Source organism: Podarcis bocagei, assembly GCF_964188305.1.
Source record: "Podarcis bocagei genome assembly, chromosome: 1".
In the NCBI taxonomy this organism is placed as follows: Eukaryota; Metazoa; Chordata; class Lepidosauria; order Squamata; family Lacertidae; genus Podarcis; species Podarcis bocagei.
Window position 1 is genome coordinate 74,008,285 of NC_138125.1, and position 14,975 is coordinate 74,023,259.

At 41.8% G+C, this 14,975-nt stretch overlaps 1 protein-coding gene across 14 annotated transcripts in view; it reads right to left on the reverse strand.

Moving 5' to 3' along the window:
- The window catches only part of SOX6 (SRY-box transcription factor 6), a 449,606-nt gene that overhangs the window by 277,471 nt on the left and 157,160 nt on the right, over window positions 1-14,975 (reverse strand). Inside the window, exon 1 of one of the 14 annotated variants that reach the window (XM_081204705.1) lies at window positions 9,870-9,889. The exons of the other annotated variants lie outside the window; for them this stretch is intronic. The gene's annotated coding sequence lies outside the window, so the exon portion shown is untranslated. Of the gene's footprint in view, window positions 1-9,869; window positions 9,890-14,975 lie in introns of those variants that run through there. 14 annotated transcript variants of the gene reach the window in all.

Sequence of the window (14,975 nt, forward strand, 5' to 3'; positions counted from 1 at the left end):
AATGAAGAATCACTTCCTCTTTATAAAAAATATCATTTTAAAAGTGAACTCTAAAAGTGCCGCTCTTTTGCCTCTCTCCCATGGCTCCCATTCTTACTGTATCATTTTCTCTTTTGCACTTAAGCCCACAAATTAAATCCAAAGCAAACAGCAAAGGCAAATATCTTTAGAAGACCAGACAAATATTTAAAAAGCACAAAAAGAGACTTTACTTCTATCACTAGATCTTCCTCCAACTTTTGTTTGTCAGGCAGGTTTCTCCCTTGTTTCTGCACTTCTTTTTAAGAGAATGCCACACTTGCAATGGTATGTTTTATAATCTACACAAAGTGCATGAAGCTATAAACAATAGCAACTGGATAACAAAGGTTGCAAATTTATATTGGGCATTTTATTACTTAGTGGTAGAGAAAGAGCTGACACTATAAAAGAGCCTGTTATCTGATAATCTAACGCAAACACACCTTCAAACAATGTAACAGCTAAACACTAGATACTTATGACCAAAAGCAAACAATATTATAATCAAGACATCAGAGGTAAATGGCCAAAGTGGAAGAGTCGAGTCCAAGGGCACATTTGGATGGTTAAGCAAGTGTCACAGGTGCCACCCGCTTCTGGCCACTTCAATCTTCCAACCCTTGCATCACCTTCCAGAAAGGAAGAGTAAAAGTGAACACATATTCCCACTTCAATTCTCCAAGGGAGTTGGATAAAAGTTGGCTCCAGTAGAATTAATTTGAGCATTAAAAGTACAAAGAATCAAAAGAGGGAGTGGAAAAGAGCATCCTTCTTATTCCTTCAGCCCCATGTATTTTTAATAGAGAAAAGGGTAACCACCCTTTCTACCTCATGATGAAGAGGGCAGTGAGGAAGGCTCAGAAGCTTCGTGGTCACTAGGAGAAGACCTCAGGGATGCCACTACACCCATGGGTGCCATGTTGGTGACCCCGCCTTTCATAGTTCAGTGGTACCTTGGGTTACAAACACTTTGGGTTACAGACTCCGCTATCCCAAAATTAGTACCTCGGGTTAAGAACTTTGCCCCAGGATGAGAACAGAAATCGCACGACGGCGGCACAGCAGCAGGAGGCCCCATTTGCTAAAGTGGTACCTCAGGTTAAGAACGGTTTCAGGTTAAGAACGGACCTCCGGAACAAATTAAGTTCATAACTAGAGGTATTACTGTACAGAAGATTGCATAATAAAAACATACACACACACGTATATATATGTGTGTTCTGTAAAGTGCAAGTATGAGAAATATGTGTTGAAAATATTTTCCGTGAAACACACATACCCATGATGGGAAGCCAGCTTTGGAGAAAATATGGCCAAGTGCTGGCCTCCATTGCTTCCATCACTGCATATATCAGCATAGAGAAAACTGTGCACATGGAGTGTGGGCACTCAGTATTGTTACATTCTTATTTAATTTGCTGTTGCCACAAACTTCTTTAAAGGGTAGTAAGTTTTACTGCCACAAACACTGAGAAATAATGCCTTTTGTTTGTCACCCTCGGTGATTTAATTAGCAAGGAAATGGTGGTCTGGTCTTCCCACATATTGCTGCCATTTTTCTATTAAGTTCTTATTTAATACATAAGACAGGGTTACTCATTTGTAGGCCCAGAACAAGAAGAGGCTGCATATTGCACAACACGTTAACATACAACTGCATAGTAACTACAAGGACAAGCTAAAGGGTGGGGTCTTAGCTCCAAACCCATAATAAATGGAGACAATGTTTTATTCTGTCATTACTACAGATATCTGCACACATGTGTTCCACAAAACTAACATTGGGTATATATTCCAAAAGGCAATATATTAGAACCAACCAAGATGCCTCAGAAGTGGGGTAAGCTTCTGAGTTCTCCAGAATTGTTCATCAGGCAAGATTTAACAATTGTAATTTTTAGAGATTCATTTTATTATGGACCAACACAGCTCCCTGTCCTTTTTATTGTGCATATATGTCCTACTGCACTACTGCAGTTCAATGCTGAGTGCAAACACAGGGCAAACTCTGGTCTGTTTCCAATAGTGTGTAAAAAGCCCCTTTCCTGGTTTGTTTTCAAAAAAGCACAAGTCATAAATACGCATCTACATACCGTATTTTTCGCCCTATAAGACGCACTTTTTCCCCTCCAAAAATGAAGGGGAAATGTGGGTGCGTCTTATGGGGCAAATGCAGACTCCTTGGCTTCAGCGATAGCAACACGAAGCCTCCGAAGCCTGCGCTCCGGAGGCTTCGCGTTGCTTCCGCTGAAGCCAGGAGAGTCTGCTGTTTGAGGCTGGCGGTGGGGAAAGCAGCGCTTCCCCCATCGCCAGCCCCAGAGGATGGGGGGCAGCAGGAAGGCGCGCGACGCCTTGCTGCTACTCTCCAACCCGGGTTTGAGGCTGGCGGTGGGGAAAGCAGCGCTTCCCCCATCGCCAGCCCCAGAGGATGGGGGGCAGCAGGAAGGCGCGCGACGCCTTGCCGCTGCTCTCCAACCCGGGTTTGAGGCTGGCGGTGGGGAAAGCAGCGCTTCCCCCATCGCCAGCCCCAGAGGATGGGGGGCAGCAGGAAGGCGCGCGACGCCTTGCCGCTGCTCTCCAACCCGGGTTTGAGGCTGGCGGTGGGGAAAGCAGCGCTTCCCCCATCGCCAGCCCCAGAGGATGGGGGGCAGCAGGAAGGCGCGCGACGCCTTGCCGCTGCTCTCCAACCCTCCTTTGGGCTTTTGCGGGAGATGGGGAAATTCCCCCACCTCCCGCAAAAGCAGGCAAAAGCCGTGCGCTCTTTAAAGGGGCTCCGCGGCTTCTGCTGGCTTTTCTACGAGGGGGGGAATTCCCCACCTCCTAGAAAAGCCTGCAGGAGCCGCGACCCTTTAAAGAGCGCGCCGCTCTTGGGGGCTTTTCCCCAAGGAGGGAGAAGGGACTGACTGGCCGAATCAGTCCCTTCTCCCTCCTGCGGGCTTTTGCGGGAGATGGGGGAATTCCCCCACCTCCTGCAAAAGCAGGCAAAAGCCGTGCGCTCTTTAAAGGGGCTCCCCGGCTTTTCTAGGAGGTGGGGGAATTCCCCACCTCCTAGAAATGCCTGCAGGAGCCGTGCACCTTTTAAAGAGCAAGCGGCTCTTGGGGGCTTTTCCCCAAGGAGGGAGAAGGGACTGACTGGCCCTTTCAGTCCCTTCTCCCTCCTAGTCGAAAAGCCCGCAGGAGTCAAGTGGGGCTCCTGTGGGCTTTTGCGGGAGGTGGGGGAATTCCGCCACCTCCCGCAAAAGCAGGGAGAAGGTCTTGGAGTAGCGCACAGGCTGCGTGCAGCCTGTCCGCTGCTCCCAGAGCTGCGGGGGGGAAATCATATTTTTTCCCTTGATTTCCCCCCCCGCATAGGTGCGTCCTATGGGCCGGTGCGTCTTATAGGGCGAAAAATACGGTAGCTAAAACAGGTGAGCAGTTAAATGTAGAGGATGAGAGCAAGCAAGGTCAAAGAAGCTTTTAAAGAAGGCTTCCTGCAGAAAATGTAATCCTTGTCCAAACAAGGAGAACAAAAGGAACACAAATGTTGGCAAAAGAAATGCAAGCGGGCAATAAGGGGTAGAAAAAAATCCTGCAGCCTTCCCATAGACTTCTGGACTAGATAGGCCTTTGGTCTGATACAGAAAGCTCTTCTGATATTCTTATGAAAGAATGTAGTAATACATAGATACAAATACTTAAAATATTGCCTTCATATAAATCATAGTAATTTGAAAATATTATTGTAAAGAACATGGTTATAAAGATGTTCAAATGGCATAGAAAGAGCCGGTTAAATCTACAATTCATTAGTTTAAACACCCCCAGATCAATACCAAACAAATGATATGGCCAGCTGGTTATTTAACAATCAATACCTGCAGATATCTAAACATTTACTATGGAGCAGTTATCTCCCTGAAATCAGTATGATTACTCAAGAATAAGCAGTTCATGAACTGCAGCCACTATACGAATTTAATAGATGGCCTCGACAAAATGTCACATTAAAGAAACTTACAAAAAATGCCTCAAGAGCAACATGAAACTCCGTCAGTGGACATCCTTTGTTGCAGCTTCATGCTTGAGGCAAGCATGAGCTTTTATCAATATTCCCATGACTAGGATTTCTATAGCTGCTCTATAGTCTAGCAACTTTGATGGAGAGGGAGACACTGCTGTACAGATTTCAAAAGATTACAATGACTGTGCAGACCACTCTTACCTATGCTGTCATCAAGGCTATGGGGTAAATGGGTGGCAAAAGTGACAAAGTCTAACTCTACTGAATTACCATTTGGATGACTATACTCCTTCACAACTAAGACCTAAAGTTTTATTTTAACAGTCTGCAGATTTACTACAATAATCTCGAATTGGGTGGAAGCAGCCGCTAATACTTATTTAGTAGAGAAAACTGAACTTTTACCACTTTGGTGTAATGCTTTCCTCTCTATTTACTGATAAATAGTTTCAGTATTGAGGCTAGATGAAAGCAAATATCTCTATATTTTCTTGTTTAAAACTTCAGTCCATGAAAATGTAAAGTGTTCTATGCTGTAGCAAAACATTCCTCTTAACAAGAAGAAAATGTAGGAATATAATACTTGCCTTATATACATGTGGCAAACAAAATATCTGAACTTGGAATTTACCCAATTATACCCTATACTCTGAACTGCTACTTTACACAGCTTACACAGAACTGCAGCACATGTGCATACTATTTTACGGATATATAAATTAATTTTCTGCAGCAGTTTGTAACGCGGGCCAGGATTTATTCATTTTAATTAGTTGCATGCTAAAATATGCTCTGTGTGTGTGTATATGCACACGAGCGCGCGCACACACAAACACAATGTTGAGCACCTATATATACAATTCCTACTAAACAGCAACATTCTTGCAGGCTTCACCCTTAATTCAAATGTCTGAGAAACAAGTGTGATGGTGGTGGGGGCAGGGTTTGTTTTTGGTTTTTTGAATCACTTTTACTATATATGTACCAACCTGTGGGTTTCTAAATACAGAGAATTATTGTTCTGTGTTGGGTTGATTCATTCATTAGAACAATTACAAAAAGTCCTCTAAATGACAAGCAGTTAAAATATTATGGAGGCCTATTAGGAATGGCCACGTGAAGAGCCCATTGCAAAATTAACCAAGTGACAGGTTTAGATGTATCATCACTTATTTTAAAGAACAGTTTATCGACACACTAGCATACTGGCTAGTGCTGTAAATGTTGCCAGAGGAGGGGTTTACAATATGCTTTGCCTTGAAAACCTGGTAAAAATAAACCTGATAGACAGCGTTAGTGCTGTCTCTCTCTAATCTCTAAAAGCAATTGTGCATAGAGCAGGTCATAAACTTGGGTGTACAATGTCCAATTTTTTTATCTCTTTAAAAATCAGAAGTACAAAAGAGGTAGAATAAGCTATAACTATTGGCCAATTCACCCACTGGCCAACTCAAACAAAAAATGTGTAGGGCAATTTTTAAAAATAAGAATAAAAATGCTAGTGTGAGTTGTAAGTCTCCCTTCAGATTTGTTTGCTGTCCCTCAGCAAACACACAATAAAAAGAACATTGCTGCAGCGTTTGCCCTTTGGTTATTCAAAACCAATGTGAATTATATTGCAGCTACTATGGCTGGGGTCCAAATGTTTGTTAGGCAACAGAACCACAGTTAGATGGTTGGGACTCAGAAACATCTTGAGCAGTGCTTTGATTCCAGGTCTGTGTGTCATATTTACATGAAACAAGCAGACTCCATGGCTACCAATAATATAAAATTAAGGGTAACTAAGTAAGATTTATATAAGCACATACTGATAAGTGGCACATAACAGTATATATGTGGTGTGCCTTTTCTGTGCATTGGACAAGTTTACCAAGTATAGCAACCATGTCACTGCCACAGTTAGGGCCATGCTGTCTGTCTGTCTGTCTGTCTCTCTCTCTCTCTCTCTCTCTCTCTCTCTCTCTCTCTCTCTGTGTGTGTGTGTGTGTGTGTACACTCACTGGTAAAAAGTATTGTACTGGCACCTCTTTTTGTTGCTGCCCACGGATGTCATTTTATGCACTTTTATCAATATATGACTACCAGCGCCTCATTAGCACTGGTTACAACTAATAGAACTTAATTTGAAGAAATTGTTCACCAATGATCAGTTTCAAACATATCATTAGGTCACAGTGCTTCTGAGCCGCTACAAAGTTCACCACAGACTATTCACTGTAAGACACGATATAACAATACGCCTAGGGTTAAAGGGAACTCCCATTCAGAAGAAAAGGTTCCTCTGCAAGCTTGAGGTCTAGCACCACCAGTGGCGTAGCGTGAGTTGTCAGCACCCGGGGCAAGGCAAGTAATTTGCGCCCCCTAACCCGTGGATTTGCGCCCCCTAACCCGTGGATTTGCGCCCCCTAACCCTAACCCCCAGATGTTGCGCCCGGTGTGGCCGGCCCCCCCTGCACCCCCCACGCTACGCCACTGAGCACCACAACAAACCACTAAATGTTCGTGTCAGTCTGACTTCTGTATTATTCTTTTGGGTCTATTAAAGATTTGGAATTAAGTATGTTTAGTTCAAGGCAGAAATTAAGTAGGTTTTTGACAAGGACACAGAGCCTCAAAAGCATTTATATTACAACAAAATGAATGCAGTTCTGTCAGTTGAAGAAAAACAGGGATTGCATTTAAAGGAATGAAAGAGAGCCACATTTTGAAAGAAATGTGGCCTCTCTCTCTCTCTCTCTCTCTCTCTCTCTCTCTCTCTCTTTGTGTGTGTGTGTGTGTGTGTGTGTGTGTGTGTGTGTGTGTACACAAATACCTATTGAGTCCAACATCCTGTTTTCAAGGTGGCCAATGATACCTATGGGAAGCCCACAAGCAAGACATGAGTACAACACTCTCTCCTCACTTGTGATTCCTAGCAACTGGTATACAGAGACATACAGCTTCCAGACATGAAGGTAGTACCATAGTACCATAGAGGGACCTCTGTAGACACACCCATGTCTCCAAGCTCCTCTTCCCCCATGCCACCTAAAAATCTGGGCAAACAGATTCTGATGAAGTGCTAAGGAGCTATAGTATAGGGGAGAAAACTGAGAAGCCCTGAAAAACTGCTTGCACACATAAAAAGGAATCAGACATCATGCTCAAAAGGCATATTATACATGTGCCTCCATCATCATCAATGATCTATTAACCAGTTTATTCCATATAGTATACTGCTATCAGACAGCATGCATGATGTTGCCAGCCGAGGAAAGCACTCTGACTAAAGTATTTACACCAAGTGACTAAATAAGCCAAGCCAAGAGACAAACTAGGGGTAAAATGCATAGGGGTTACTAGCCAAACTGACCTACAGTGAGCTTATTTCCGATATGCAAATACAGCAACATGGCAGACCCTGAGTCCTTTACAGGGAATGTTACCAGGATGCGTTTCATTGCACTAACATTTCTGTTTGTGGGCAGTCCATGATAGCCAACAATGAAAATCCACCTCAAAAAGTAATAAAATAGAATCTATTTATGACAGAATCCTCCTTTAAACCAAATCTTTTTATACTGATTGAGTTTGATGAAAAAGGTAATGAAACAGCAAACACAAAACTAATTTTAATAAATAAAAAATATGCAGCAATACTTGACATGTAAAGTATTGCACTTGGGCAAAAAAAATGAGAGGCACAAATACAAGATGGGTGACACCTGGCTTGAGAGCAGTACATGTGAAAAGGATCTAGGAGTCTTGGTTGACCACAAACATGACATGAGCCAACAGTGTGACGCGGCAGCTAAAAAAGCCAATGCAATTCTGGGCTGCATCAATAGGAGTATAGCATCTAGATCAAGGGAAGTAATAGTGCCACTGTATTCTGCTCTGGTCAGACCTCACCTGGAGTACTGTGTCCAGTTCTGGGCACCACAGTTCAAGAAGGACACTGACAAACTGGAACGTGTCCAGAGGAGGGCAACCAAAATGGTCAAAGGCCTGGAAACGATGCCTTATGAGGAACGGCTAAGGGAGCTGGGCATGTTTAGCCTGGAGAAGAGGAGGTTAAGGGATGATATGATAGCCATGTTCAAATATATAAAAGGATGTCACATAGAGGAGGGAGAAAGGTTGTTTTCTGCTGCTCCAGAGAAGCGGACACGGAGCAATGGATCCAAACTACAAGAAAGAAGATTCCACCTAAACATTAGGAAGAACTTCCTGACCGTAAGAGCTGTTCAACAGTGGAATTTGCTGCCAAGGAGTGTGGTGGAGTCTCCTACTTTGGAGGTCTTTAAGCAGAGGCTTGACAACCATATGTCAGGAGTGCTCTGATGGTGTTTCCTGCTTGGCAGGGGGTTGGACTCGATGGCCCTTGTGGTCTCTTCCAACTCTATGATTCTATGATTCTATGACATCAGATGAGCCAATGTGCTGCTCTCCAGGTGTTACACTCCTACTGCTATCAACCACAGCCAGCATGGCCAGTAATTAGGGATGATGAGAGCTGCATTGTCTGATGGGCATCACTAGCTACCTCTGCTCTAAATATCCAACTCAGAAGTGTGAGTACAACAATGTTCAATCTTTAAAGCACTGAACTTAGAGAAATTCATGTTAATTCAATGGGAATATCACTCATATGGTGCTTTGGGAAGTTGGTATCTAGCCTCCCATCTTCCAGTAATTATGTAGTTCCCAATTAAAACCCTAGAAACAAAACCAAACTGTTTTTCTCTTTCAGGCTATTTACACATCAGTACTTTACTCAGAAGTACTAATCAGACTCAACAGACAGTCGTCACAGGGTCATTAATAGTTACTTCATTCTCTGGCAACTGTAATATGATGATAGCCTTAAATAGAGTGCAAATGATAAGCCAAAAGGAGGAGGAGAAAATCAGCAATATAGCATAAAACCAGTTTGCAGAGCATAACAGAGCAACACTGAAAACAGATTCATCACAGTGACATGCCGTTTACTTACAGGCACTCTGAAATCTCAAGCCACAATTAGAATTATATTACACACAAACACACCACACACAATTTTGGCATGTGAAACCTGAGCCATGTTGTTTAGGATAAAAGCAAGAATGTTATGTAAGTTGAAAAGCAGAATGCAGTGTGTCTAAGAGGGAATAATTTGTTCTTCAAAGTGAGTGCGCTCATGAGGAAATTCTCCAAACTGAAGTAATGGTTATATCACAATAGCACTAATTTGCTTGGCACTGAGAGTTGGCCAGGGTTTCTACACAGATACATCTAATCCACTACACATGCCTGTCTTTTGCTTGTTACCATTTTCAGGACATATTTGAACAACACTTTCTTCATGCTATCATGAGATGAGCTCCACAGCCATTCCATGACAATTGACACCTCAGTTGTCTGACACACCTCAGCCAATGCCAAGATTATTCCAGGAGAATCACATGCATCATGCAATGATAGAGAAAGGCACGGGCAAATGTATTTAAGTTGCTAATAGACATTATATAAACAAGGTTCCCAAAGTTGCATGAAGAGCTGCTACTAGGGAAAGCAAAATATCTTCTGTGCACTTGCATACATCTTGACAGAGCCCAGAGGCTGTATACTGGCAGCTATGCAATTCCATATTTTTATGTGCTGACAGAAAACACTATAGGGCATGGGAAGAACTAAATTTTTGGCAGGTTATGTTTTACTTCTTTTGCCGTAGATATTAAAAAAAGCCACGCTCCACTTTCTCCACTGATCCAGCTGGTCCCACCCAGTGCAGTCATCAGCCTTCATAGAATTACTTTGCAATATCATGTAGCTGCAAACTCATGTTTAAGACTGAACACATGCTTCAAATGGAAATGCAACCAACCCAGGTCCTTGGTGAGTAAATGGTTGGGTCCAGATTTGTGGCCTTCTGCTTGTGCTGGAGGAATAGAACAGGGAGGTGTTTTTTATTATTGCTCCTTCCTCCTGAAGCCCCACTGTGTTCTTTGAAAAGTTGGTCAAGAGGGTTGGGGGGGGGGTCCTTTCAAACAGCATAGGAGGCAGAGGAAGGGGAATTGGCAAAAATTGCCTCCAGCCTTCTTCCAGCAAAGAAACTCCATCAGATCCCAATTACATCTGCAAACACTTTTGGTATCTTCAATTCCTTCTATTTGTAATGTGAGAAATAGCCTTTCCGTTACCCTCGACAAGACTGAGTGTATGTTCTTCCAAACACCAGACATACTTAGTTAGAAGTACTTGCACAATATTGATTAGTAGACGTAGGCAACGATTTCCCTTTGTAGAGGTGGCTGACCACTGGCAGAATTGGTGAAGTGCAAAAATCACTTAAAATACAAAAGTGTAGAGAACTTTTTAAAATTTCTTCATTAATCCAAACTGTTTCAATGATCTAATAATATGCCAAAAAGCATTATATCTACCTATTCATATATCATCACCAAGTTGTTCCACAAAACGGTTTTAACAGCCACCAAAAATAAATACTCTGAACAACAGTCTCATTCTTTCTCTGCAGACACCTCCCAGAGAAAAGCAACACATTCATGCTGCACTTCAGCCATTACATACGACCCTTTCTGCATTACCCACAGATGGACTAGACAGGATTTCTTGTCACATGCCACAAGCATAGACATTCCAGAGGCTTATGTTCCACTGCGATCTTATTTTAGGATCCATAAGAGGCCTATGTCATAGTCATTTGCAGGCTACCCCAAATAAAAGCAACGTAGCTGTAGCATTTCATCAGCCTCTGCTATTGCTCATTTCCTTTGTAGAAATCCTCCCACTACTGCAGTTCTGTCTGAGTTGGAGTAGAGTTGAACAAAATATATCCATTTTATCGGCCTCATTGTTACATTTCATTCGTGAAATGTGTAGTTTCTCTTCCTCCAATTCCAGGTGTACTAAATTTAAGCTCAGGAAAAGATAAGTAATGTTGTAACAAATGTGTAAAAAAGAAAGAGGGAGACTGTGAAGATTTATGTGGCATCACAGGCCAGTTCAGATGTAATGAGAATCCATGGTTTATCATTAAAAGAGCGTGCCACTGTGAGCCTCTAGAGAAACGAGACCTTTCCCCTGCCTCACACCCAGTAAACCTATTGTGGAGTTTTCCCCAACCCTCCAGAGCAGATTTGGGGTGTGGGGGTGGCAGAAGAGGGAGAATGTCACACTGTTCTGCGCACACAATTTAGTTGAATCCTACCATATATGTCTGTGTGTATATAATTTGTTGTTATTATTTTTAAATTATGTAAACATAAATACAAAATTCCCATAATAAAAATATTGGGAATTATATGTCACCTTTCTGAATGAGAATTCCTAATATGTGTCTGTACATTAAATTAAGAATACATCAACCATAACAACCTCCCTCCCTGGCTCCCCCAAAAGCTGAGGGACTATTTGTTATATTCCACAATCCATTCCCTGCTGCTATACTTGTGTAGAATAATATCTCACAATATTTACCTCAACAAGAAGATAATCGGAACTAGGAACTTTTGTTCTCAATACCCATAATTAATGAAGACCATATATTTTTAAAAAGAAAAATTATATATAGCTCAAACCACAGATCCATCACATCTAAAAGTAGGTGCCTATTTTTGTTTTAAAAAATTTTACGTTTCCAAAGGACAGGACTGTATGAACCAATCATTATAGTGAGAATGTTAGGAGTAATGTATCATCTCCTCATTTTAAAACAGTAATCTAATCTTTGACTAAAAGAAACAAATGCCAGAAAACCAAATACATTTCCGTGTGGCAAAAGAAGACAACATACATCAAGCTTGACTCCGTTTAACATTTAAATGTTTTTCTTTAAGGTAATGTTCATACAATAGTTTATAGATTCATGCTGGAGTTTATTTCTAGAAAGAGCACGCTATTTATAACAGGAGTCTTCCAATTCTGGGTCACTATCCCAGTGGGCTACCTGGTAGGAACCCAGGCACTGTGTCTGTTCAAGATAAACATGTTAACTAGTCACTGAACACAGATGCCGGTTTATCAGTTTTGGTTTCTTTTTACACATTTCTAATAAGCATACTTCTTTATCAGAACTGTGGTTCATTTACACTAAAATGTTTATGGTTTTGTGTTAAGATGTGTTTTGGAATAATACGCCTGATTCTTTTCACTTTCCTTTCCCTAAGAGGAGAAGGTTGTAATTGGCCCATTAACCTTGTGCTAATAAAGTGAAATTTATAATGGATGTTAAATGGATTACTGATTCTTGCAAGCAAACTAGCCTAGATTTATTAGTGCAGGATCAAATGATGTATGAGAAAGAGAGAAATGCTTAAAAGCCCAATAGTTATATGGAAGTTCTAGTTAGTGAAGTATTATATTAACATTTCACAAACAACTTGTAATGTGCCAGCTGAATCAGGGTTGATAAAAATTGGGTTTTTAAATTAAAAACATTGTTTTTATTTAAAAGCTTTTTAATTTAAAAAAATTGTTGCACTAATTGTTCTGTAAAAAAATAACCTGGTTTGAAATATTACTTAAATATAATGCTGCAATGTGATGTCAGTGTAAGGTGGAAGTCTCCAAAGGCAGCCTCTAGAGCAGGGATCACCAAACTTTTTGAGCCAATGGCTTGAAATTGTGAGAAAGTGTCTTAGGTTCCGGTCACAAATGGCTACCATAGGGTGTGCCATAGCACAAAACTACTGCTACAGCTAGCAGGAAGAAAAGACCGGACCTCAAAATGATGCACCAGCCTCCCATTCAAAGGAAGGGCATTAGCCACCGCCATACCTGCTCACAGGAAGAAGTTCTTTGCAGCTTCTGTTCAGAAAGGGAGTGAGGGAAGAAAGACATGTGTCCAGGTTGGCATCCAATTAAATGTAAAATGACTTCTTTCTCCAAAAAGAAAGGAAACCCCCACAATCATACAGCTCTCAAGCATTCAGAGGCAAGCCTGCCCAGCTGCCCACAATTCAATTTAAGGCCAGGTGGAGGTGTCATTAGGTAGCTCCTCCCATGGGACTTCGTCAGACCAGAAAATGCAGGCTGAAATGCTGCAGAAATGTTTAATGGAAAGAAAAACACACATGCCACTGCTGGCTACTTCACAAGAATATGGTACGCTCAATGCCATGCCCACTTAAATTCTAAAGAAATTCTATAGCACCCTGTGAACAAGGCAGAAAAAAACAGAAGCCCCTTTCACAGGAAAACTTTCAGACAGTGTTGTTATATACACACTTAAAACCATGCATACAATACAAAAAGGAAACCATACCTGGCCAGCAGTCTTAAAAGAACAAGTTCACATGTTCCTTCAGTGTATTTCTTATATTTAAATGCATAGCTGCTTTACCACCATATTGCCCTCAAAATAGTTTACACCAGAACCATTCAACTCCTCGTTATAGCCAATCTAATCTCAGGAGGCACCTGGTCTCTCCATCTGAGCTCAGTTAATGGTGCCAGGGGACAAAGATGAGGGAACTCAAGGGTGGGAATAATTTGAACAATGGATTTCCAATTGACAACCTCCTGCCTGCTGGTTGAAGGGATTCTTGCAAGAAGTGCTGGGCTAGCTGGACCTTGATCTGACCCGGCACGATTTCCTACATAAGACAATGTACTCATTACTAATACAGCAATAGCCATCTTGCACATCCCTGGACTACCAAAGGACAATGGCTGTACCCTTTTCTGTTTGGAGTGGGGAGACTTGACTGTGTTACTGCCAACCTATAACTAAATCTTCTTTCTTGGAAAGTTGCAGAATGGAATAGTAAGTGTAATGATGTAGATTTGTTAAACTTTCTTAACTGGTTTTAAGTTATATATATTTTTCAGCCAACCGTTAAAGCAAAGTTATTTTGGATGGGTGATGGATGAGCTAGCTACTTTGATCTCTATTGAGATCACACAATATTATACAGCTTAGGTTTGCCTTAATTGTTAATAAGTTCCACATATGTATGCTTCCTTTGCAGAAGCAAAATGGTAAATAATGCAGCTAACATAAAACTGGTGTCACATGCTTCCTGCAACCAGTAACACACAAAAAGCTGTGTTAATGCACTCTGGATCAGCTGCAGCTTCTAGTCAACCAAAAAGGGCAACCTTATGTACAATGCATTATAATAGTCAAGTTAAGTAAATACCACAGCATGCAAAACAGTGGCTAGGTCTCTCTTCACAATAAGGAGGCTTCGCTAAAACACCAGCCAATGGTCGTGAAATGCACTTTTGGTCACTGTGGAATGCCTTAACCATAGAGTTTGTGCAGTAGAAGCATCTTGCATTTCTGATTCCCTTCAATTAAATTAAAATATGAAGCAGCAAGCATGGCTTGTATGCATGGAAAAACTCATGAGTACTAAGTGATTTAGGGTCATTTTATACACTAACCACATCTGTTGGACTCTATTCAGGGCAGGGGACATGGGAGGACATCTCAGTCACGTGCATGCCTCCATTTTGACTGCAGAATGTGCTATGTGATCAGGGGTGCATATTCTACCCGTGTGGAATACGGTCTGCATTTTCCCCCTTCATGATTCCTCAGCACCACCCCAGATCCAAGGATTACAATGGAGCACAAGAAGCTGCTTTATACCAAGTCAGAACATTGATCCATCTAGGTCAGTGCTGTCTACACTGACTGGCAGCAGCTCTCTGGGGTTATGGAAAGGGGAATTCCTGGTTCTACCTGCAGATGCCAGTGGCTGAACATGGGACCTTCTGCATGTAATCCAGATTCTCTACTGCTGAGCTATACTCCCTCCCTAGGGAGAAGTGCCACATGGTGAAGTGTCACTGTGAACTGTGATTCACAAGCATTCAGCCAACAGCATTCGATTTCTGCAGTTGTGACATCACTCCTTTAATTTACCACAGCCATACAATTCTTTGGTTATAGCCAATAGCTGCAAATATATCCAATAGCTGCAATTTTTAAAACTCACATATTACTTCCCAAACCTGTGGA